Source organism: Panthera onca, chromosome A3 (genome assembly GCF_046562875.1).
Source record: "Panthera onca isolate mPanOnc1 chromosome A3, mPanOnc1 haplotype 2, whole genome shotgun sequence".
NCBI lineage: Eukaryota > Metazoa > Chordata > Mammalia > Carnivora > Felidae > Panthera > Panthera onca.
The window spans coordinates 28,586,116-28,610,000 of NC_138341.1; positions in this window are offsets into that span (position 1 = coordinate 28,586,116).

The following is a 23,885-nucleotide window of genomic DNA, read 5'->3' on the forward strand; positions in this document are numbered from 1 at the left end:
GCGCTGGAATGAGAGAAGTCATAGTCTGAATTAAGTAACAGCTGGCCGAAGTCTATGGTTTCCCTTGAGAAGATTAGACAGGTAGACTTACACTAGGCAATGGTTCTCACCCTTTTGTTGATATAAAAAGAGGCCCATGGTAATGTCTAGGACAGGAAAGCAGATTTCTCAAATAGTAATAGTACTTGAGGATAGAGATGCAGCAGCGCCTTGGCTCTATCTGACCAATTCTCTCTTGGAAAAGGATTCTCATTAGGGTCTGTGATCCCAGGGAGAAGGATCATAGAAAAGTCACGCAAGAACAAAAATAAAAATAGGAGAACTCCAGTAAAACTCCCTCAGGTAGTTGGCATATGAATAAAGAACATGAAGTAGACTTTACTTTATTGAGACTTTAATAAAGTACTCAGAAGTGAGAGGGATGTGAAACAAACAGGGACCTAACAAATACCTTTACACAACACCTAATCCAGAGTCACTGGATGTCTATCTTTATTAATTCAAGCCTTAAATTACTGGTAGGAATAAACCCTTGAAAACCTAGGGGATGGCTGAGATTGTTAGAACAAATTTGTCGGTGTCTACAAATGATAAAGACTGTAAAACCTAGCAGTGAAGCAAACTGAAAGGGAAGAAGATTCCTCCAAGGCCACTAAGCTGGTCAGTGACAGACAAGGCACAAATCCCAGATCCTTCAATTCCAGGACGGTGATTCTTTTTTTAAGTTTATTTATTTTGAGAGAGAGAGGCAGAGCCAGAGAACATGAGTGAATGAGGGAGGAACAGAGAAAGAGGGGGCGTGGAGAGAGAGAGAGAATATCTCAAGTAGCCTTCACAATGTCAGTGCAGAGCTTAATGTGTGGCTTGAACTCAAACTGTGAGATCATGATCTGAGTTGAAGTCAGTTGCCTAACTGACTGAGCCACCCAGGTGCCCCCAGGACAGTGATTATTTTTTATTTACTTATTTAATATGAAATTTATTGTCAAATTGGTTTCCATACAACACCCAGTGCGCATCCCAACAGGTGCCCTCCTCAATACCCATCACCCACCCTCCCCTTCCTCCCACCCCCCATCAACCCTCAGATGGTTCTCAGTTTTTAAGAGTCTCTTATGCTTTGGCTCCCTCCCTAACTTTTTTTTTTTCCTTCCCCTCCCCCATGGTCTTCTGTTAAGTCTCTCAGGATCCACATAAGAGTGAAAACATTTGATATCTGTCTTTCTCTGATTATTAAACTATGTCCCTGTTCTCTAAAACCTAAGAGAATCTTCAATTTATTTGGGTAGAAAATGAACACAGCCATTAGATACAGAGGTAAGTGAAACAAAAAATAGGACACATTATTTGTACAAGAATTCAGTAAAAAAAATGCAGACACTACACAGACAACTACTTCAATGACTGTTTTCTGTCCATCCTGCTCTTTCATTTCTGATAGGCCAATCTAGAATATACTCATGTCAGGTAAATTCATCCTACATATTTTTATTTCAGTTAAACTCAAAATTTTTGTTTTTCTCAAAAATCATTTTTAACATATTTCTTGTAAAGCCTTCTGACGCTGAAAATTATGGTGGCCAACATCTTAGGAAGATTAAAACAATAGAATGGGCATTGATGTGAATATAAATAAAAAACTATGTGCAGTTTTATAAGCCAGGCTAAAATTACAAGGGTCATCAATCGTTGTGTTTCAAAGCATAAAATGATAACCAGCTGGAATTAGGAAAAAAAATTTCCCCTGTGGTATAATATTGAACAATTGGACAGGTGCTTTATGAAAGGTAATTTTTTTCTGGCCTTCTGCTGAAACATCTAGTCTAGGTCTTTATAAAATGCCAGTCTAATGGGCCATTGATCTTTTCAGCTAATGTAATTTGTAGGATTCTCACTTTTCCAGAAGTAATCAATAAGAATCTTAAGCCCGCATTGAAAAAAACAAAACCATACTACTGATTTACTGGAGGACCTATTTAGCAAAGTGGTAGACTACATTGAAAAAGAAATGATACCATAGTCACCAGAAAAGCAATAAAAAAATGATCATGTTATATATGAATAGCACTTATAGTGGTAACACTGGAAACATTTATGCCTCTATGTAGGCCATCATTCAGCGGAGAAATGAATGTACTTCGTGATATAGACGTATAAATGTGCCTAAGTCAAAATTCCAGCATGTTTGACATAACGTGCAGTTACTAAAAATGAAAACAAAAGAGCTTTTAAGTTTACATTTTAGAATCATTCTGAGATCTCGTCTCTTTTTATACATTTTTAAGTTTATTTGAGAGAGAGGGAGAGAGTATACAAGAACAGAAGCAAAGAGAGAGGGAGACAGAGAATCCCAAGCAGGCTCTGCACGGTCAGTGCACAGCCTTCATGGGGCTCAACCTCACGAACAGTTAGAGATCATGACCTAAGTGGAAGTCAAGAATTGGATGCCTAACTGACTGAGCCACCCAGGTACACCTCATTTTATACCCTTATTTGGCTGTGCTTAGGTTGATTGTAGCCTTTCCAGCTTCTCTATTTTAAATGATGCTTGTAAGTTTTCCTTATGTAATTATATACAGCGAATAGTTTGGTTGATTATATATTATCTATTTTTCAACACAATTTGAAATATACCACGGGGGCTTTTCCTCCAAACATCATAATGCTGTACCCATCTGAATGCTAGCATATTTTGATGTTCTGGTCAGCCTGCCAGAGAGGTCAATAGCAATATAGGACTCACTAAAGGATCGCTACCCCTGACCCCAGAATTCATGAGCACTCAGACTCAAAGAAACATCCACGAGGCTGGAGATGGGCAAGCCCCACTAAAGAGCACCCCCTCTGCCCTTCTGATTGAGGACTCAGAGTCTTGTCTGCTCCCATGTACTCAAGTTATTCCTCAGTATTTGTACCTGCAGAATTAGAAATAAACACCCTCAGCTGTTTTCTTGGAACTGGACTCTGCTTCCTGTTGAAGTCCCTCCCAAAGGTGTTATGACCCGGTGTGGCAGTGCCCATCCTGAAGGACACCGAGGTCTGCCTAGACATAGTCTGTCTGCAGTCTTCCACCCTCTGCCCCTCTTGATGGACCTGACAGAGGCTGAGGCCTGCAGAGTAAACACACATTTCCCAGGTATCCCTCTGACACGTGACAGAATGGAGCCAGTCCCCATTCTGCAGTTAGAATTTGCCACTCTGACGTGTGTAGTTTTAGCAAAGTCAGCCATTTCCCTGTTGCAGCATGCTAGGTTTCTGGGCTGTGAGGTTTCTGGTGGGAGGTATAAAACAGAAGTATTGAGCATGTACAGAGGGAAGCTGTTGTTGAGACAGCTACCTTATCTTAATTTGAAAGGTAGTTTAGTTTCTGCAATTGAGAGGAGATAAAAGTTTTGGTACAGGATATGGAATTTGGATAATTTCAAATCCTTATTTCAAATCTTTATGTGATGCTTTCTCTTGCAATATTCTGATAATCACAATTCATTGGTAGAATATAAACATAAATTCATCAAAACTTTGTAAGGCAGATACAAATCCTATTGTTTAGAATTACCCATTGGCATTTTTTTCCCCACACACTAGTATGAATACTATAGATTCATACTTCAGGGAATATGAATCTACAACTAATAGGGTCTGTCCTCTCAAGCTGAGATACTACCCATGTCCTTTTTATTTTTTTAGTATTTTAAAATATTTATTCATTTTTGAGAGACAGAGGCAGGGTGTGAGCAAAGGAGGGGTGGAGAGAGAGGAAGACACAGAATCTGAAGCAGGCTCCAGGCTCCGAGCTGTCAGCACAGAGCCTGATGCAGGGCTTGAACTCATGAACCGTGAGATCATGACCTGAGCTGAAGTTGGTTGCTTAACCCACTGAGCCACCCAGGAGCCCAGATATTGCCCCATATCCTTAATTGCTTATGGGCCATTTCTGTTTGGGTACATATGCTCTCAAATTAAATTCTCCACCTCCAATAATGCACCCATGAGGCTTATCCCAGACCAGTTCTCCTTGTGGTCACTGTTCCACCTTTCTCTGGGTCACCTGACACAAAACACATCCATTTACCTGTGATTCATAATTTCCCCATTTTGCTTTGTTTTATATTCATGCCTCCCAAATCCTAACCCATGTCATCATGTCTCACTCATGAAATATTGTGATGTTCTCCTAATAGGTCTGAATACTAGGAGTTGCCAAAGTAATATTCCTCAAATATGATCTTTGATCCTACTGAAAATGCAGAATGGGTACAGGGTGCCTGGGTGGCTCAGTCAGTTAAGCGTCCGACTCTTGATTTCAGCTCAGGTCATGATCTTATGGTTTGTGAGATGGAGCCCCACATCTGGCTCCCCACTGATAGCACGGAACCTTCTTGGGATTCTCTCCCCACTATCTCTCTGCTCCTCCCTTGCTGTACGTGCATACACATTCTCTCTCAAACATTTCAAAAGAAAATGGAGAATGGATGGACAACTTCCAGAATAATATTCCAGAATATTGAATAACAAAGTATGTAGAAAAATTAAACCTCAAAGATAAGTACTGAAATTCATATTCTTCTACCACAGTGGTATAAATTTAATAAAAACTACAATCTCCTGTGCTGGCAAGTGTACAGAATTGAATCTCCTACCATGCTTAGGGATATCCGTATGTACACGTGTGTGTGTGTGTGTTTAATTATCAATTTCCACAACTGTTCTGAAAAGCACTTTTTTCAATATAGTTATGACCCTGATATAGTATATTTTTAAGAATTTTCCTTAAGGATGAAAGTAAGAACTGTATTTAGAAGTGTTTTTTGTAGCATCCTAAAAATATTGAAAAATCTAAGACTACCAAGCATCCATCTGTAGGATATTGGTTAATATTATCATGATTTGTGCTTATAATAATATGCAGCTATAAAATTTTCTTATAGGAAACAAAGACAGTTAGAGCAACCAAATTATAAGCTAAACAAAGACACCAAGGAATGAAAGCAAATACCCCTTTGAATGAGGCTTCTTTGTTAAGAGATTTGTGTATAAAAATATGCATATGCGTAAGAAAGAATTCTAGGTCTCTCATGAAGTAGGGCCTAAGAAAGAAAAAAAAAAAAAAAAAAAAAAAAGGATGGGAGAGTATAGTTAGGAGATGGAAAACTCAAGAAATAAACCTAACAAGAAAGGTTGAGCAATAGTTACTCACACACAGTTTAGTAAATGCAAATACTAAAAATGAAGTTATTCATAAAATGTATTTCAGAGATGTTTTCTCAGCATTGAATAGCATGAGGATGAAAGTAATTTGAGACACTGATTTAGAAAGAGAACATTGCATCAAAGTTATTCTTCATTAAGTTCAGTTTTACCTCAATTCTAATGTGGTATCATCTCAAAATTGAATTAGAGGTATTACAATGAATATGCAGTGACTACTCTTAATATGCCCAACATAAGATTGGTTCAATAAAAAACTTCTACAAAAACACTGTAAGAGTTTATGGAAACAACAGAATAAAATATACTTTGATAAAATATATTGTGGGCCACAGTAGTCCCTCCCCTTATCCATGGAGGATACGTTCCAAGACTCCCAATGGATGACTGAAACCACAGACAGTATTGAACCCTATATATACCATGTTGTTCCTATATGTACCTATGATATGTCCCTATATTTACCTATGATAAACTTTATAAATTAGTCATAGTGAGAAATTAACAATAAATGAAAATAGATTGTAACATTGTTACAATATGATAATCAAAGTTATGTGAATGTAGTCTCTCAAAATATCTTCTTGTACTGTACTTCTTGAGATGATGTAAAATACAATGCCTCATGATGAGATGAAGTGAGGGAATGATGTCAGCACTTTGATGTAGCATTAGGCCAGTGACCTAGGTCAGGAGGAACATCATTTATTCACTTCCAGACAATGGATAACTGAAACCGCGGAAAGCAAAAGCACACAAAAGAGGGAGGTACTATATTGCACTTTACATATTCTAAGATGATTTCCATGTATTAAAGCCTTTACATCATCAATATTTTACAATGAAAATCATTGCTAAAGTTCCTCATATTAGCACCAGAGTATAAGCAACCTGAACAACCTTTAATTGGCCATTACATCATTGAAATTAGTATTAATAAAATATTTCTCTTTGGAATGGTCATATAGTTATTTCAGGGATACAGCAGTTATTGCAATGTGATCATAAAAAAACACCTGTTTCTTGAATTGGCTATAAAAATCTCTTAGCTCAGCAATTTAAAATAAGCTGATGTTGCCTTTTCAGTAACATTTGCAATTTTCTGGGTGACTTCATAACAATTGCAAAAACAGTATATTGTGTGGGGCTGCAGAAACTGAAAAACAGTTTTCCCCTTTTATTCTTACATCAATATGAACAGATATATCTATTTGTTAGATGATTTCCTTCCAAACTGGTCCTGTTCTCTTTTGTTTCTCACAGCTCATGTAAATACCCATAAACCATTCAGAGTAATTTAAAAACACTCTGTATTTATAAAATCTAACAATACAATACAAATTTGATATGGATGGTCATAGGATTTCTTGATTTCTTCTATGGTATATTTAAAGAAAGAATATTTACTGTTCATTACATTCAGTCATACATGGCCGAATGTTTCTCATCACGTGTATCCAACCTAGCTTAGTATTATGGATTCTTACGGGAGCACAGTGTCCTATTCCCTATCAAAAATTGCAAAGCTTGTGCGCCTGAACGGCTCAGTTGGTTAAGCTTCTGACTCTCAATTTCAGCTCAGGTGGTGTCAGCATTGTGAGGTTGAGCCCCACTTACAGGGCTCCACACTGAGTGTGGAGCCTACTTAGGATTCTCTCTCTCCCTCTCCCACTGCCCCTCTAAAAAAAATTGTGTGTGTGTATGTATATACATGTATACATATACATATGTGTGTATATGTATACATATATACATATATACATACACACATATGAAATCATATTATTGCTACTTCACAAATCAAGTATTTTGGAATAGCAATGGTACTTTGGTGTTTTTGAGCACTTGAACTACATTATTTTAATTCTCACCCAAACTTTTGGCAACTGGCATTTTATATCCTTTAACAATATGGAAAAGGACGATCAGAGAGCTACAGTGACATATCAAAGATTAGGCAACCAGTAAATATCAGAGCATAAATATGATATTACAAATTTTGGAATCAATTCCAGCACTTCTCTACCAGTTAGTCTCTATACCTTTTTTAACCATTTTTAATTATATATTCAAATAGCCAGTCGACATGTACACGCATTTTCATTTTTACTATACGTAAAATGTCTGAATTCTCTACTGATGCAACCAATATTTATTCTGCCTCATAAAGTTTAAAAAAATATCAAAATGGCTAAAAGGCAAATAGTAATAAGTTGTGGTGAATATGCGAAAAAACTATTCACTATCATGCTTTGCCATTGGGAATATAAAATGATATAACTACTCTGGAAAAGAGTTGGGCAGTTTCTTATAGAACTAACCATGCACTTATCATACAACCTAAGAACTGTACTTGGGCATTTATCCCAGATAATTACAACTTTGTTTATAGGAAAACCTGTTCATGAATATTTATAGCAGCTTTATTTGTAATAGCCCCAGACCAAACAATCCAAATACCTTTAAAATGTCAATTGTTAAACGAACTTGTGTATCTGTATCATGGAATCTTGCTCAGCAACAAAAAGGGAGAAAATATTGATATGTACAACAACCTGCATGTAGTATCAAGGGAATTATGCTCAGTTAAGAAAAACAATTCCAAAAGATTAGGAAGAGATGGGTGTGGTTATAGAGACAGCATAAGGTAACCTTGTGGTCATGAAATAGTTCTGTACCTTAATTGTGACACTACAAAAATCTACACGTGAAAAAATATCACATAAAACACACACAAATGAGTGCATCAAAAATTGGTGAAATCTAAATAAGCTCTATGGATTGTGCTAATGTCATTTTTTCGTGGTTTTTATATTGCATATCATTTTTTGAAAGCAAACCTGACACTATTTCTAAAAATCAAAATGCCAATGTCCTTGGACTTAAAACGTCAGATCTAAAAATGTACCCAAATAAATGTACATATATCCATGAAGACTGTATCTACATCTATACTCATTTTGGTATCCATAATGAGTATGTTTATAATCTTTTTATTTTTTTTGTTTCTTTTTAAGAGAGGTGCACGCACTTATGCATGCACGCAAGTGGGGGAGGGACAGAGAGAGAGAGGGAGGGGGGGAGAGGGGGGGGGAGAGAGAGAGAGAGAGAGAGAGAGAGAGAGAGAGAGAATATGAAAGAGAGAATCTTAAGGAGGCTCCACCGTCCAGCATAGAGTGCATCACGGGGCTCAATCTCCCCACCATGAGATTAGGACCTGAGCCATAAAAAGTCAGACACTCAACCCACTGAACCACCCAGGCACCTGTTTTATTTATCTATTTTTTTAATTTATTTTTTATTTTTTTGTTTTTATTTTTGTTTTTATTTGTATTTTTTTTTTTTTTTTTTTAGTTTTTAAAACTTCATATACTAAGGGTGCAATAATAAAGAAATGATTAAGTCTCATCCATACTATAGGCTACCAGATCAGCATGTACAATCTGAGATCTACACATAAGTACAAACATCCAAAGATAACCATATGTTTAGGTGGAAAGTAATATTGTAATACAATATATATTGTAGTTTAACAAAACTGTTGATAGGAATTATATCAGAGTTAGGGAATATCAATAGTTGGGAATTTCACATTTTAAACTGTATAACTATTATAGTTTTCACTCTGTTAACCAATTCACTTATTACCTGTAAAGACCTTTTAATACAAAATATCACAATATTAATTGGTAAAAACAGTAAGGATTGATTTGGAAAAGAGATCTGCCCTCCAGAGTAAGATGTGTTATTGCAATGTGCCCTTCCCTCTTTGGATTTATATTCATGCTAAAATAATTTCTGTCCATAGTCAAGTACTGCATAAAATTCCAATTGAGGATTAACAGAATCAGTTTTAACCAGCAGAGATGTATTTTTCCCAAGTGACTGATAAGCCAAGAGTCTACTTAGGGAAACAAAATTAAAAAATGAGTTCATCTATATAGTCTTTGTAAGTACACCAGCTTCAAATTATTAATAGAAATACAAGTGACACACTTCGTTTTATCATTAGCTCTGAAAGGTCCATAAACTCTACCAAGTCATTTTAAGTTCCATTTAGCTAAAGGAGATCATGGCAAAAGAAGAAAAATTCACAAAGATGTTGAGGATGTTGTTTTAAGTACTGACATTTAAAGCACTAGATATCAATAAGGAGGAAAAGGAGAAGAATGGAGAGAAGTCTGAAAAGAACTCACACAAAGAAAAATTTATGTTCGCAATTTACAGAATATCACAGCTCCCCAAATCTATAAAATACATATATATATATATATATTTCTTCGAATCAATATTTCTTCATAAAATTATGATCTACTTTTGTAATCTTTGTCTTTAGCTCATGTTTTCCTCCTAAATTTACATAAATTAGAGAATACCTCCATTTTCTCTTCACCAGTGTACTCCATGAACACAGAGACAAACTCATCAAGCAGATGATTTGCATGCAATTCCTACTCCTTGCCACATTTCTCATCTGTCCAAAAAAATTACCAGCATTGCTGGTCTTTGTGATTTAACCCAAAGATGCTAATTTAAAACAACTTGAGTTTCTTGGGGCATCTGCGTGGCTCAGTCAGTTAAGCATCCAATTCTGGATTTGGGCTCATGGTTTGTGGGACGGAACCCCACATTGGGCTCTGTGCGGATAGCATGGAGCCTGCTTGGGATTCTCTTTTTCCCTCTCTCCCTCCCCTGTCCCCTCTCAAAATAAATAAACTCTAAACACACACACACACACACACACACACACACACACACACACACAACACCCACGAGACTTTACTTTCTTAGTAAATAGTCTTTTGCTCCTTGCATTTGACTAATGATTAGCAAACCAGCTGGCACATTCTAAACATTGTATTTATAGACTCAATGCTAAAGTTGGAAAAAAGTTCCCTACTTTTGATAATTATCTTCATTTAAGAGATCAGATCGAGACCATGTGAGGGAGAGCTTTAGAAGCATGAAACATCTCTTCTCACTAGGCCCAAAGCCTTGGACTCATTATTGAGGTCTTTCTCTTACCCTTCACATTTAGACCTTCAACAAATTCTAAAGACATCTCTTTCAAAACATATTCAGTCCTTCCACTATGTGATCCCAGCTGCTTACCAGTGGTGACAGCTGTCATTGCCACATGCCTCAATTACTAGTCTCCTAAACCAGGTTTGGTTTTTCTTAATGTTTATTTTGAGACAGAGAGACAGAATGTGAGTGGAGGAGGAACAGAGAGAGAAGGCAGACACAAAATCCGAAGCAGGTTCAAGGTTCTGAGCTGTCAGCACAGAGCACAACACAGGGCTCAAACTCACCAACCATGAGATCATGACCCGAGCCGAAGTCTACTGCTTCATCTACTAAGCCACCCTGGGGCCCCTTCTAAACCAGGTTTCTATCCTTGTCTTCTCAATGTCTCTTCCAGCACAGCAGTCTCAGAGCCTCTTTTTAAGCATAGGAGAGGTCACATTATGCCTCTGCTCCAAGTTCTCCAAGGCTTCCCTACTGCCACTTAAAGGGGGACTACAACATGTAAACAGGATCTACACAACTTGCACTCCACCCTTTATCTCTAATTCCCACCACTGTCTTCTCATGGTGCTCCAACTGTGCTACACTGTTCACTGTTCCCAAAACACACCAGGCATGAGCCCACTGTAGAGCTTTTGCCCTCACCATTCCATTTCCCTGGTTCTCCCTTACCTCATATCGTAATGCCTAGTTTTCCCATTTACTCAAATCTTTATCCAAGGTAGGCTTTCGCTGTCACCTGCTCTAAAATTTCCATATGTTTCCCACTCTTCAAACCCCCTTTTACTTGATAGTAATGGATTACTCCCATACCAACGTGGGAAGGAGGGGTGTATTGCATAACCTATTAATTCCATTTATTGTCTCCTTCCATCACTAGAATGTAAACTTCAGGAGGACAATTTTGTCTCCTTTGTTCACTGCTTGTCCCTACTTCTAGAATTGTTGCTGGCATTTAGAACTTCCTCCATGTGTATTTTACGAATGAATTTGTACAAAGAATGCTATTCTACTGGGGAAAAACTAACTTCAATTCTTCTTAGGGGTCTCTTCTTGGGGTATTTGCTCTCCTTCACAGAAGCAAGGCAGCAGGAGAGTAGGGAAGGCACCAAACAGCCAGAATTGCTGATAACTAATTCATTTCTCCTCAGATGGCCAGAAAGCAAGCTCCTTTTGTCAGCCCAGGATTTCTTCCACATAGCATTGGCATCAGGTCAAATAGGTAGCTGCCACATTGTATTTATCTCTAGTTTGCACAAATAAACTCAAAATTTGGCAGAACTCAAGAGACATGTAATCTCATGGGCTCAGTACAATCTTTGCTTAATGAAAGATACTATTCCATCCTTTTGTGACAACATCTTTTTTTTTTTTTTTTTCCTGGAAGACGGCACAAATCTATTCCAATTTTTTCTCCAGAATATGTATGGCTAATTACTCTTTCCTTCATTTGCATCTATTTTTTCCCCATTATATTTAGCTAGCTAGAGAAGGAAGACCTGTAACCATGGCAACCCAGGGAGGGGACTCTACGTTTCAGTCTTCACTCTGCCCTCTGCTCAGTTTCCTTGAACTCTAAATGTGTTCCTGGCTTTTCTTATCTCTGCACATACAAGCTCTCCAGTCTTCTTTCTTAATATCCTACTTTCTCTTAATACTCTCACTCCCAAATTATTGATTCAATCAGCATATTCTTTATTTATTAAACCCTAATACACTTCTGTCCTTCAACACAATTTCTATCCTATTCAAATTCTTTTTATTCAATAGTCTAAGCCTTAGCGTCCTTATCTATTAAATCAGCATTTTAACAAAGGTAATTTTTCAGATTCTTTCAATATCTGAAGGTCTAAGATGTTACTAATATATGAACCCCAAAGATGCTGGCCAATCCACAAAATTAATGCACTTTAATTTTCCATTTTAATTTGAAGTATAGGAGAAATCAGTGTTTCCCCTCGATAAGAAATACCCTAGGAGTCTGAATTATGCCATATCTCCACTCTATTGACATACATTTCCCCCCATATTCATGGCCATTCCCCTATAGGGAAATTACAGGTAACAAACTGCCAATTAAACATCGTACGATTCAGTCTGCTAGAGAAACGTTAATGAAGTAGCTGTAGTTTTCCAAATCCAGAATAAAGATTTTGTTTTTAAGCCCTGGCTAGACACATGGATGCATTGGGAATTCCTAATAGCTTGGACTGAGGACAGTGAAGACAAGTGAGCTCCGTTCCTTGTTGCAAACGTTGTGGTAATAGGAGAGGTCATGCATCTGCAGTGACCGAGGTAGCAGTGGTGGTTGTCCGGTACTGGAAGCAGATAGTGTTGCTGATGGTGGTGACAGTATTTATTAAGAGGATGTTCTAGGTCAGGTACTTAGCTAAGGGCTCTAAGTTCAGAATATTGCTTGATACACAAAATAATCCCATAATGCAGAAACAGCCAATATCCCCATTCTATAGAAAGGTACACTAAAATGGAAAATTTTAGTAACTTGTCAAGGGACAGCTGGTGAATGGGACTTTTTTGACTCAAAGTTAATTGGTATGACACCAAAACCCAGGCTTTTAATCATCATAATGCAACATAACAGAATAATCTATGATAGATGTGTATTTTAGGAAACATTACTAAGACTAGAAGCAAGTGCTATTCTGCTAAATAATGACACTCCTTTTTGCTTTCCCCATCGAGAAGAAAAAAATTATGTCAGATGATTATAGAGCTGTTGCTACCAAAATATCAGCTATTTTCTCCTGTACTCACAGAGGAAAACAACATTGCAATAGCTATTTTGGTAATTTCAGCATCAGTATCATGTCATAATTACTTTATTCAATATTTTCTTTGTAAAATTTGTAACACAGGCTATACACAATTTCCTCCAAATCCTGTAGATTTCTTAATTGAATGGTAGTTACATCATTCTGTGTAAAGCCAAACTCTTCACATAGTATTTTATCATCCTCCATTCCAGGTCAAAAGTTTCATAATCTACATTCAAAATCTCCTATTTCACATGTATATACACACATATATTTATATAGATAGATAGAATAGATGTAGCTATATATATGACACACTTCATGAATGCTGCTTCTATATAGACATTTGCCACTTTCTTTAGTGTATATCAGGGAATTCTCTTTAGTTGGGATGACCTTTCTGTTTACATAGCATTTTATATCTGCCTCTGCTCAACTACTGAAACACCAGTAGCTAATAGTAACATGATGTAATGTCACTCATGTCAGTGTATGTGAGGTAAGAAACCATGGTTTTATGCATCCTTATAAACACAGGTTCTATATACGTACCTTGTAGGCAGAGCAGGTGCTCAGTCTACCAATACTTGGAAAAGATAATTCGGGTACAATCAGAAACACACAGCTGTCTCTCTCTCTACCAAGAAGGAATTAATTCAGTTTAACTTTTAATTCAATGAAGCTAGAATATGAAAAATGAGTAAAGGATGTATAAGTAGGATAACGTTCATGGTGACTATGGATGGAAAGATGTTTGCCCAGATCTTTGTAAATACTATATTCAAAAGTTGCTTCATTTGAATTTTAATTAGCAAATTAATTGGTATTGAGTTATATCTTATATGATCAATTAAGATTGGAAATATACTATTACAAATTTTACATTATGTTCAACAAGCACATATTGTATTCCATTTAAAAATATGTTTTAAGAACACATAGTGTACTCTATACCCTATTCGGGGTATAAGCGTTCAGCAATTAAATAGGTAAAATTCTTGCTCTCATGAAGGATGAACATTGTAACACAAAACTAGTATAATGAAACTTGTGTTTTATTAAAAAAAACAAAACAAAACAAAAAAAAAACTAACGGGATCCCAATGGTAAAGCTGTTGTGCTGGTAGCTGCAGTGTGTGTGTGTGTGTGTGTGTGCGTGTGTGTGTGTGTGTGTGCGTGTGTGTGTGTGTGTGTGTGTGCGCGTGTGTGTGTGTGTGTGCGCGCGCGTGCGCGCGCATGTGCTTTAAGAGTTTCTTTTCTTGGTGCAATAAAAACAAAGCATGAATAGCTAATATGTGCAACTCACTAACCAGATATTTGCTCTTGGAACCTATTTACACATAAGCATATAATAAAGGTGAAAAAACACTTTCTTGTTAATTACATTATTAAAGTTATTTATTAGAATTCCAGGAAATACAGAGGGTAACACAGAAGAGACATTTACCAGCTCCTTTCAACACTACTAATGAAATTGCAAATGGAATTATCTTTATGAGTTCTAAGAATTATGCACTGTAAAAACTTCAAAATTGTTGTAATAGATATAAATAGCATGGAGAAGATCAATAATGCACGTATAGTCATAAAGATAAAGAATAGTTATGGTTGCATTTTTGCATCCTATATTTCTAATTTTCATGTTAAGCTAATTATCCATATTTATTTTTAAATAATTATTGTGATCATTCCCCCTTTTTTTATTGTACCTTGCTGGGCTTTTCTTTTTTCCTTCCAAGATTTTACTTAAATCCAAGTTAGTTAACATCCCTTATTCTTTATATATGCTTTAGAAGTACTGCTTTTCCTGGCTGTATAGTACTCTACAACAGGAGGTTGGTAACATTTCTTAATCATTTCTTTGTTGTTGAACATATTAGTTGTCTTGAAATTTTTAATATTATAGATTATAAGCCAATAAATAGGAAGAGTTACAAACGATAGAATACTAAGTTCCCATTTTTTCAATTAGCAAGCAAAGTTTTTCCTTTCTTTTTTTTTAATGTTTATTTTTGAGAGAGAGACAGAGCTCAAGCAGGGGAGGGGCAGAGAGTGAGCGAGCCACAGAATCTGAAACAGGCTTCAGGCTTTGAGCTGAGAGGCCAGAGCTGAGAGCACAGAGCCCAATAAAGGGCTCGGACCCATGAACCATGAGATCATGACCTGAACCACCCAGGTGTCCCTCAGGCAAAGTTCTTCTGGGGGAAGAAAAAAAAAAAAGTAGTACATACTGCTACTGAAGGCTTACTGGGAGTGAACACTGAAAATAGATTCATGGAATCTGAGAATAATTTGATTGGAAAGGAATTAGAAGCCAGAAATGTTAATCATCATAAAAGCAATCACAAAAGTTATCAAAGTTTTCAAAAGTAGCGCCCCATGGACCAGATTTTCTATTTGAAATTTTTAGGATACACAAAAAAACTTAACATAAAACTTTACTACCTAAAAATATGAAATTATTTTATGCCCCAAAGCCTCATAAAAATGTGATCAATAGTTATGAATGGTTAGGTGTTGATTTCATAGCCACATGACTGAACGCTAAATATACAGTCTACAACAAAACGTTGCTTCCCTCCCTCAGAAGCTCTCTCAGCTCCATGGTTTTGCTTCACATGTCAACTCTGCCTTTGTGTCACCTCAGGCAAGTCTCAAACAACATTGTTAGTTGCAAACAGTTGAAGCCACTCTAACTAGTTTAAGTTGTAAAAGGATCTATTCAAGTTTATTAGGTAGTTTACCAAATTGTTGAGACAGGCAGGCAGACAGGATTAAGCTTCGGTAGAAGTCTAATGGGATTCTCACTTCTTCCAGAGCCATTGCCTTTCCTGAGTCAGACACCTGACCATGCGTGCTTGCTGCCCCACGGAGATGAAGGGCTTTTCCACAAATGCCAGTAAGATCAAAGATCTGCACGGTTTCCTTCCTCATGCATATCACTTCATTTACAAGTCCCTCAGAGTGTGCATCTGACTGGAAGGGCCTAGCAGCAAGGAAGCCTGGTAATTTGAGTTCCACTATATGCCAATGGGACAAGACCTGTAATAATGGATAGGTCTCTAAATGTAGTAGCGCTGTCAAGATTATGGGCCATCATAGAAAAGACCAATATTGAGAAGGCCTTAGCTTCCTGACCTGCAAAATCAACAGTAGAAACCCCACCTTACGGTTAAAATGTCAAGGGAGGGGCACCTGGGTGGCTCAGTTGGTTAAGCATCCAACTTCAGCTTAGTCATGATCTCATGGTTTGGGAGTTCAGGCCCTGCATAGGGCTCTGTGCTGACAGCTCAGAGCCTGGAACCTGCTTCAGATGCTGTGTCTCCCTCTTTTTGCCCCTTTCCCACTTGCACTCTGTCTCTGTCTCAAAAATAAACATTAAATTTTTTTTATGTCAAGGGAAATAATTGATGTAAAAGGAATTTGACAAGGTTAATGCCATACAAAATAGAAAGGATATGTTACTATGCTCGACTAAATCTTTCTAAGGAAGCAATGGAGATAGGAAAGAAAAAAAATTTTTTTTGGTCCACTTAAGTCTTCAAAAAACATTTAGTGATAGTGATGGTGTAGTTTTGTTTAAAAAATTTTTTTCCAGAAATCTGGAGACATATTTTTAAGCTTAACTACTCAGGAGCATTGTGACTTTGACAATTCTATTTTAATTCTCTGAGCATTAACAACTTTGCATGTAAAATGAAAGTGTGTGATCATATATATTCAAGAGAAATTTTATCTCTGTAATTATAAAAGACCAGGTTACCATGCTGGAAAATATCTAAACCTTCCCTTCTATCAATTTTCTCAAAAGGGCACTCCTCAGGATGATTTCTCATACACCCCTAGATGCAAGGATTCAGGCACCTGTAAGCAATGTGTCCCATTTGGCTATAATTTGGGGGTTTGGGTCAACTGTAACTCATATTATCCTATTTTTGCTAAAAAAAAAAAAATAACCACTGATAATGATTACTAACTTATTGGTTCTCAAGTTTAGAATTACCTGAAGCTTTGAAAAATACTTTTACTTGAGTCCATCCGACAGCGACTGTAAATTAATGATGCCTGCATAAGCACTGGTGTTTAAAAGCTCACCAGGTGTAATAAATTTTGGGAAACCTTGAACCAACCTATCTGCTAATTGATGAATAATATCAAGTAATTGATCCTGCAAAATCTTACAAATCCTTACCCCACTTCAGTATTGAAAATTCTCAAAATAAACGTTAACCTTAGAATGTCTGAATAACATATTTTATTCCAACCTGTATTCCGAGGATTAAGATCAATCAGGTTACTAAACTATATAATCTCTAAGAACCCCATCCATTCTAAGATAAAGAGATTAATTCATTTGTGCAAGAACACACTGATAATTAATGACAGGCCTGGGCAAAAAACCCAGGTCCTGGATCAGAGTCCAGTGGCCTCATCACTAGGTCACTTTTTCAGTTAATTGAGTATACGTGACAATGAAACTTACTTGTGCAAAGCTACTTATGCTTGTCATTTTCATATCAACTTCACATTTCAAAGTTTTTATTACTTAACAGTACATTTGACTTTAAGTTATCAATCATTATCCCCTTACTGTGGAACCTAATATAGTGAAACATTTATCCACAATCATCAATTATACATGTTCAAAAATATATTATGCCATTCAAATTTTTCTATTGCTCTCAGACAACTGTGTAAATTACAATGATAAATTGAAATAGGTAATCCAATATCCTTATTCAGAATAAAGTATTATTTATCAAAGATAATTAGGCATAGCACTATTTCCCACACAGGTCTAATAGGCATCATAATGTGCCTCACAAAGTGTGTTCTTCAGAACGTTAATTTTTAAAAATATTCTACAAAGGGAAGTTCCGCATTGCAGTGCATCCAGAAAACATTGCATATTTTAGTTTCCTTCTTGAGATTCAACATGAATATAACTGAACACTATGAAAAGCTCTGCAGTAAGGAATCCACTCTTCTGTATGGATTTTCCAAGGAAGTTGATCACAGAACCTATTTTCCATGCATAACTTATTACATTCACTGATCCCATCTGTCAAAGTCATATTAACATTTTAATTCCCTGTGCCACCCATGTAGGGTCTATTCCTGAAAACAGACCGTCAGTGTTATGGTTAGTCCTAACACTGCACAGGGGATGAACATACATCATCTATCAACTTCATACACTTGCTTCCTATCACTATTCCTCTACCAAGTCTTCCAATGATGCACAAATATCAATTGTACTCATAAGTACTTACATGTTCATTCTACTGCAATCTCAGTAAGAGCATTGGCCAGTAAGAGCATTGGCTACTTACCTCTGGTCATCAAATCTATTCTCAGAACCTCCCTTTGTTTCCATCATGTGCTTTGTAATTGCTATTTGCAGTATCCTTAGAGAAAGAAGCCTTAGGGGTGGGAATTAGGTTTCCTTCATTTTAATAATCCCACTAGTCTTTAACACAATGTCTGAACGTAGCAGTTTCCTCATACATATTATTTTGCATGTATTAAACTTCACACGCAATAAATGTATATATGCTGCCCTAAATTAGAATAAAATCCTTTACGTGGGGAAAAACCACATTAAAAGGTAGAATACATAATTATTTTTTTAAAAAAAAATCTTAATGTCTTTATTTATTTTTGAGACAGAGAGAGACAGAGCTTGAGCAGGGGAGGGGCAGAGAGAAAGGGAGACACAGAATCAGACTCCAGGCTCTGAGCTGTCAGCACAGAGCCCGAGGCAGCACGGACTGTGAGATCATGACCTGAGCCGAAGTTGGACGCTTAACCAACTGAGCCACCCAGGCGCCCTGAGAATTATTATGCACGAACAAGAAACATTAGTAAACACATCTTTTAAACTTGCTCAAGGTCCATCCTTTGGCACCCTTGTCATGCTGCTTCCCCTGGGGGACACTTTAGCCTGTAGCCTCTACTCCTCCCAAACCAAATAATCAACATCTCATTTTTGACTGTTTCCTAGCCTATATTAGATCATTCTTCTGTCTTGGTTATTGTACAGCCGATATGTACAATATTCGACTTGGATTTTTTTTTTTTTTTTGAGTTTACAATGGTTGGAACGCAATATGCATTCAGTAGAAACCGTACTTTAAATTCTGATTGTTGATATGTTCCCGGGCTAACAATATTTGGTATAAGAATCCTTGTGAGGCTGGGCAGTGGCAGTAAGCTGCGGCTCACGGTCAGCTACGTGATCGTGAGCGTGAACAACTGATAGATACACTTATAACAATTCTGTACCCATACGGACATTCTGTTTCTCACTATCAGTATTCAATAAATTACATGAGATACTCCATACTTTATTATAAAATAGCTTTGTGTTCGAGGACTTTGCCCCACTGCAGGCTAACGTGTCTTCCCAGAATGTTTAAGTTTGGCGAGGCTAAGCTATGGCGTTCAGATTATATGTATTTGATGCATTTTTGACTTACAGCATTCTCAACTTATGATGAGTCTCTTGGAACATGTTATTACTGCTAAAGTGTTAATGGAAGATACTGTTAAGATGGCCTAACATTAGCAATTCAACATTAGGGTTTAATAATATGACAAGTCGGGTTCAGGCAAGAAATTTCAGACACTACAGTCAGGGTCCACAATTCAGTTCCTAGATTGAAAATTATCATGTGAACTAATTACTTCCTAGAGTTTGACTATATATACTGGAACAAACTCCTTGCTCTTAATAATTATGAAATACGTTCATAGCAGTCTTTGAACTGCTCTTAAAGCTCATATCCTCCAATCGGCCGCTATTGGAGACATAATTCAGCAAAGCCCCTTATCAGTAAAAGCCAAATGACCCAGAAAAAGGTAATTCCCTTATACCATATCTAAGACAGTAAATGCTATTTCAGTGCTGTCGCCAGTATTACTAGAGCTCCTATTATATTAAAGGCAATGTAGTAGATTACGCAGCAGGTTCAAGAATAACAATAATCCTTAACTTTAAGAAATTAATACCAGTGTCTGTCCAAACAAGCAAAATACTGTTTTAGATGAAAGTACTTGCCCTATAGAAATCAACGTTTTATACTCTATTTCCAAATTGAGGATTTATATTTTTCAAACCTTTCTAACATTATTTATATTTTCCCCTCATAAAATGACCCTGTATGCATTGCCCCACATTCTCAATAGTGTAGGATGCATTGCATGGAAAAACCAATTTAATACTTTGCATTTTTAATGAAAATGTCTTCAGAAATATTCTTTATCAATTTTCAAGATATTAGTATAAAACATATTCATTTATCTCCTACTATGCTGAAAGCATTGTATTAGTTTATTTTTATTTTTTACTTTTTCCTTAGCTTCTCTTGGATTTGAGTTCGTTATAGTTCATTTTCCCCACTTTTTCTATTAGTTCATAAGGTGTACATTTTACTTGAGGAATTCAGTGTTAATACTTGACTTATGAGGTTTTTACCTTACGTTTAATTTCCATGATCTTTAAAACAAAACGTAAGGAACTAAGAATGATAAAAACTTTCTCACCAACAGGTACCACCCTCCAAGTTAACTTCATAGAAGTTTTACCTCGTTTCACTCAATTCTGAAATCATTTTGTTATCTTAAAATCAGTGGCAATTTATATATCCCGCATGAATTAGCAATTTATTTTCTTACCAATGTTTTATCTCACTTTATTCTGGAGGATTATCCTTTTCTCCCAAGTACATCCATTACTATTTGTTTTTCTGAAAAGGTCTTCCCTTTGCTCTCACTCCTCAGTGATGATTTATGGTGTGAAGGATTTGGATTTGGGAATGATTTTAATACTTTGTATTCATTTGGTACTAGTACTTTGTGGGTAAGAAGTCCACCGTCATCTGAATCCTGGTCATAATTTCTTTTTCTCTGCTTTTAAGATAATTGTCTTTGGTGTTCCAAACTTCCACTGAACGTTTCCAGGTGTGTACTTTGCCAGTGTGAGTATGTACAGGTTTTCTTCAATTCTTTGAAATTGCCTGGCATTATCTTTGTGACTAATGTCTCTCTATGCAATTTTTGTTACCTTCTACAACTCCTATTCGTTGCATTTTGGAACATCTTCTATTCTCCATCTCTCTTAATCTCATTACCACAGTCCTGTGCTGCCTTCTGGATACTTTCCTCAGATCTATTTTTTATATTAATTATCTCTTCAGCTGTATATAATCCAATGTTTAACTCCTATTAGGTTTTAATTTCACTCAATTTTCTCATTTCTAGAAATTTATTATTTTTTTTTGTCATCCTCTGTTTCCTCTTATAGATTATACTTCTTATTGAAAATTCTCTACCCATAGAATATAAACTTTGTGTGATCTGGTCTGTGCCAGTTTCTTCAGAGAGGTCGTTTATAGTAGCTTTTAATTACCACCCCAGTGTTTTCACCAAATACTATCAGTCTTTCATTTCTTGTTTGGAGGTTAATCACTAGGGTAAATTTGGATGCCACATGTATGAGAAGCAAAGGTTTAGAATTCCAGTTTCTCAGAAGGTACCTTCCCCCCACCCCCATAAAAGCCTAACAAGAGACTATCTTTCTTGCTATATTCATGGGCTGGGGAGTCAAGGTTTTACAGCCATTTACATGGACGACTTTTCCACAGCCCCAATTTCATGAGAGGTTGTCATTCCAGTTCTTTGATTAGTTCAATAAGATATACTGAACTAAATATAGGAAATAGTAACAATTTTAATTTATTTTATGGAGTTAATTGCCCAGTGTTATGTAAAGTTAGTTCCTTGTAATATGAAAAACACTTTGTAAACTACAGAGCACTATATTTATATTAGCTTGTTGAGCCTCATAAAACACAACTTTTAATAAAATCTTAATGATGTCTTTCTGCTCCATTAAAATACTTAGATGTTCAGGCAGTCATTAAGCATCTCACTTCAACTCAGGTCATGATCTCAAGGTTCAGGAGTTCTAATCCCATCTTAAGTAGTAAGTGAGCCTCCTTTCTCCCTCCCTTGCTCCGTCCGTACCTCCTTGTCTTTTTCCCCCTTTGCCCCTTGCTCACTTGTCCTCTCTTCTCCCTCTCAAAAAAATGAAAAAAAAAAAAAAATAGATGTTCAAGTATTATTTATATTCTATTTAAGGGTGTGTGAAATTTTATTCAAATCTTATTTTGGAAACCTAAGATATTCAACTTTTTTTAATTAAAAAATTATAAATAGTTTAATTAAAACACGGATTTAAACATTACAACAAACCAAGTTATCTTCTCAAGTCTAACTATCATGGCCCACAAAGGAACAATTTTAAGGTTGCTGGTGATAGCCTGTCAGTCACTGATTGCAATAAGTGAGTAAAAGAGGTTTAGAAGTCATGAGAGTAAAAGGCACAGCATAAGGAATATAGTCAGTGACATTGTAATAGCGTTGTATAGTGACAGATGGTTGCTACCCTTGTGGCGAGCACAGCATAACCTATAAAGTGCATCACTACTCTGTACACCTGGAACTAATATAACACTGGGGGCCAACTATTCAGAGATAATTTTTTTTTCGAATATGTTTTTCTTGTTCTTAATGCCAATTATATTATAGGACCCGTATTAGATAAAAATTTCCAAAGCAACATTCAGTTCATTTACTCACACTGCATATACACAATAAAATAAAACAAGTAACAAAAACTTAATAGGTAACTCAGTCTTATTGCCACTATAGAATGGAAGAACTATTTTTTAAAAATTCAATGGCTTTGTTCTAATATTCTTGATTCTAATTTTTCTATTTTAACGTAATGATCGTTCACTCGGTCAAGTTTCATATACATGTATCTCCTTGTCTGCTTCATCTAAGTCATTATTTTTCAATGAAACATCAAGATCAGTTCACAATTAGTAGTTAAGGGAGTATTGTATATGTTGACATCATGGAATATGGTGTCAGAAACCTGAATTTATGTTTTAATTCACTAACTACTAGCTGTGACCTTGGAGTAAATTACTGAAGCACCTTCATTTCCCTCATTTACAGTAGAGGAGATCTAATTATTACTGAGTACCTAAGCAGGGCTGGCTGTGTGACAAGTGCTTTCAATACATGGACTTAATTAAATGTCACAACATCACTATTGAGTTCTATCCATATTGTGGCAGAGTGGAGACGAGAAACTAAGTGATTTTATGTCAAAACCATATGTTCACTGCTCAGTAATACAGTGACTGCAAAAATAGTATCAATAATTCCAGTTTCTCAGTAGTTTAAAACTTGGGTGTAAAATCATTGAAGGTTTTGTTTTCAGTGTCAAAAATAAACAATCAAAAACCATGGAGTTCTATTTTTCATAATATATGTAAAATGTAAGGTTTAAAATTTTTATGAAAAATTCAATAGTGTAACTAATTTTTCAATTTTTTGAAGTCAGGTTTACCAAGACCCAATATACATAAAGCAAAATTCACATGTTTTGTGTACAGTTATGTGGGTTATAGGAAATATATACACAGTTGACCCTGGGGCTGTAAGAAATATATATACAGTTGACTCTTGAACAATACGGAGATTCAAGGCACCAACCCCCTGGGCAGTCAAAAATCCATGTATAACTTCTGACTCCCCCAACTAATAGCAACTAACAGTTGATTGAGCCATATTTTATATGTTCCATGTATTATAAACTTTATTCTTACACTGAAGCTAAAGAAAATGTTAACAAAATCATAAGGGAAAATACATTTACAATAGTATATTTAGCAAAAGAAATCCATGTATAAATGGACCCACGCAGTTCAAATCCATGTTATTCATGGCTAACTATAGCTTTTTAATCACTTACAATGTCAAGACAATGAGTAGTTCTATTCCCTCCCAACTATCTCAAAT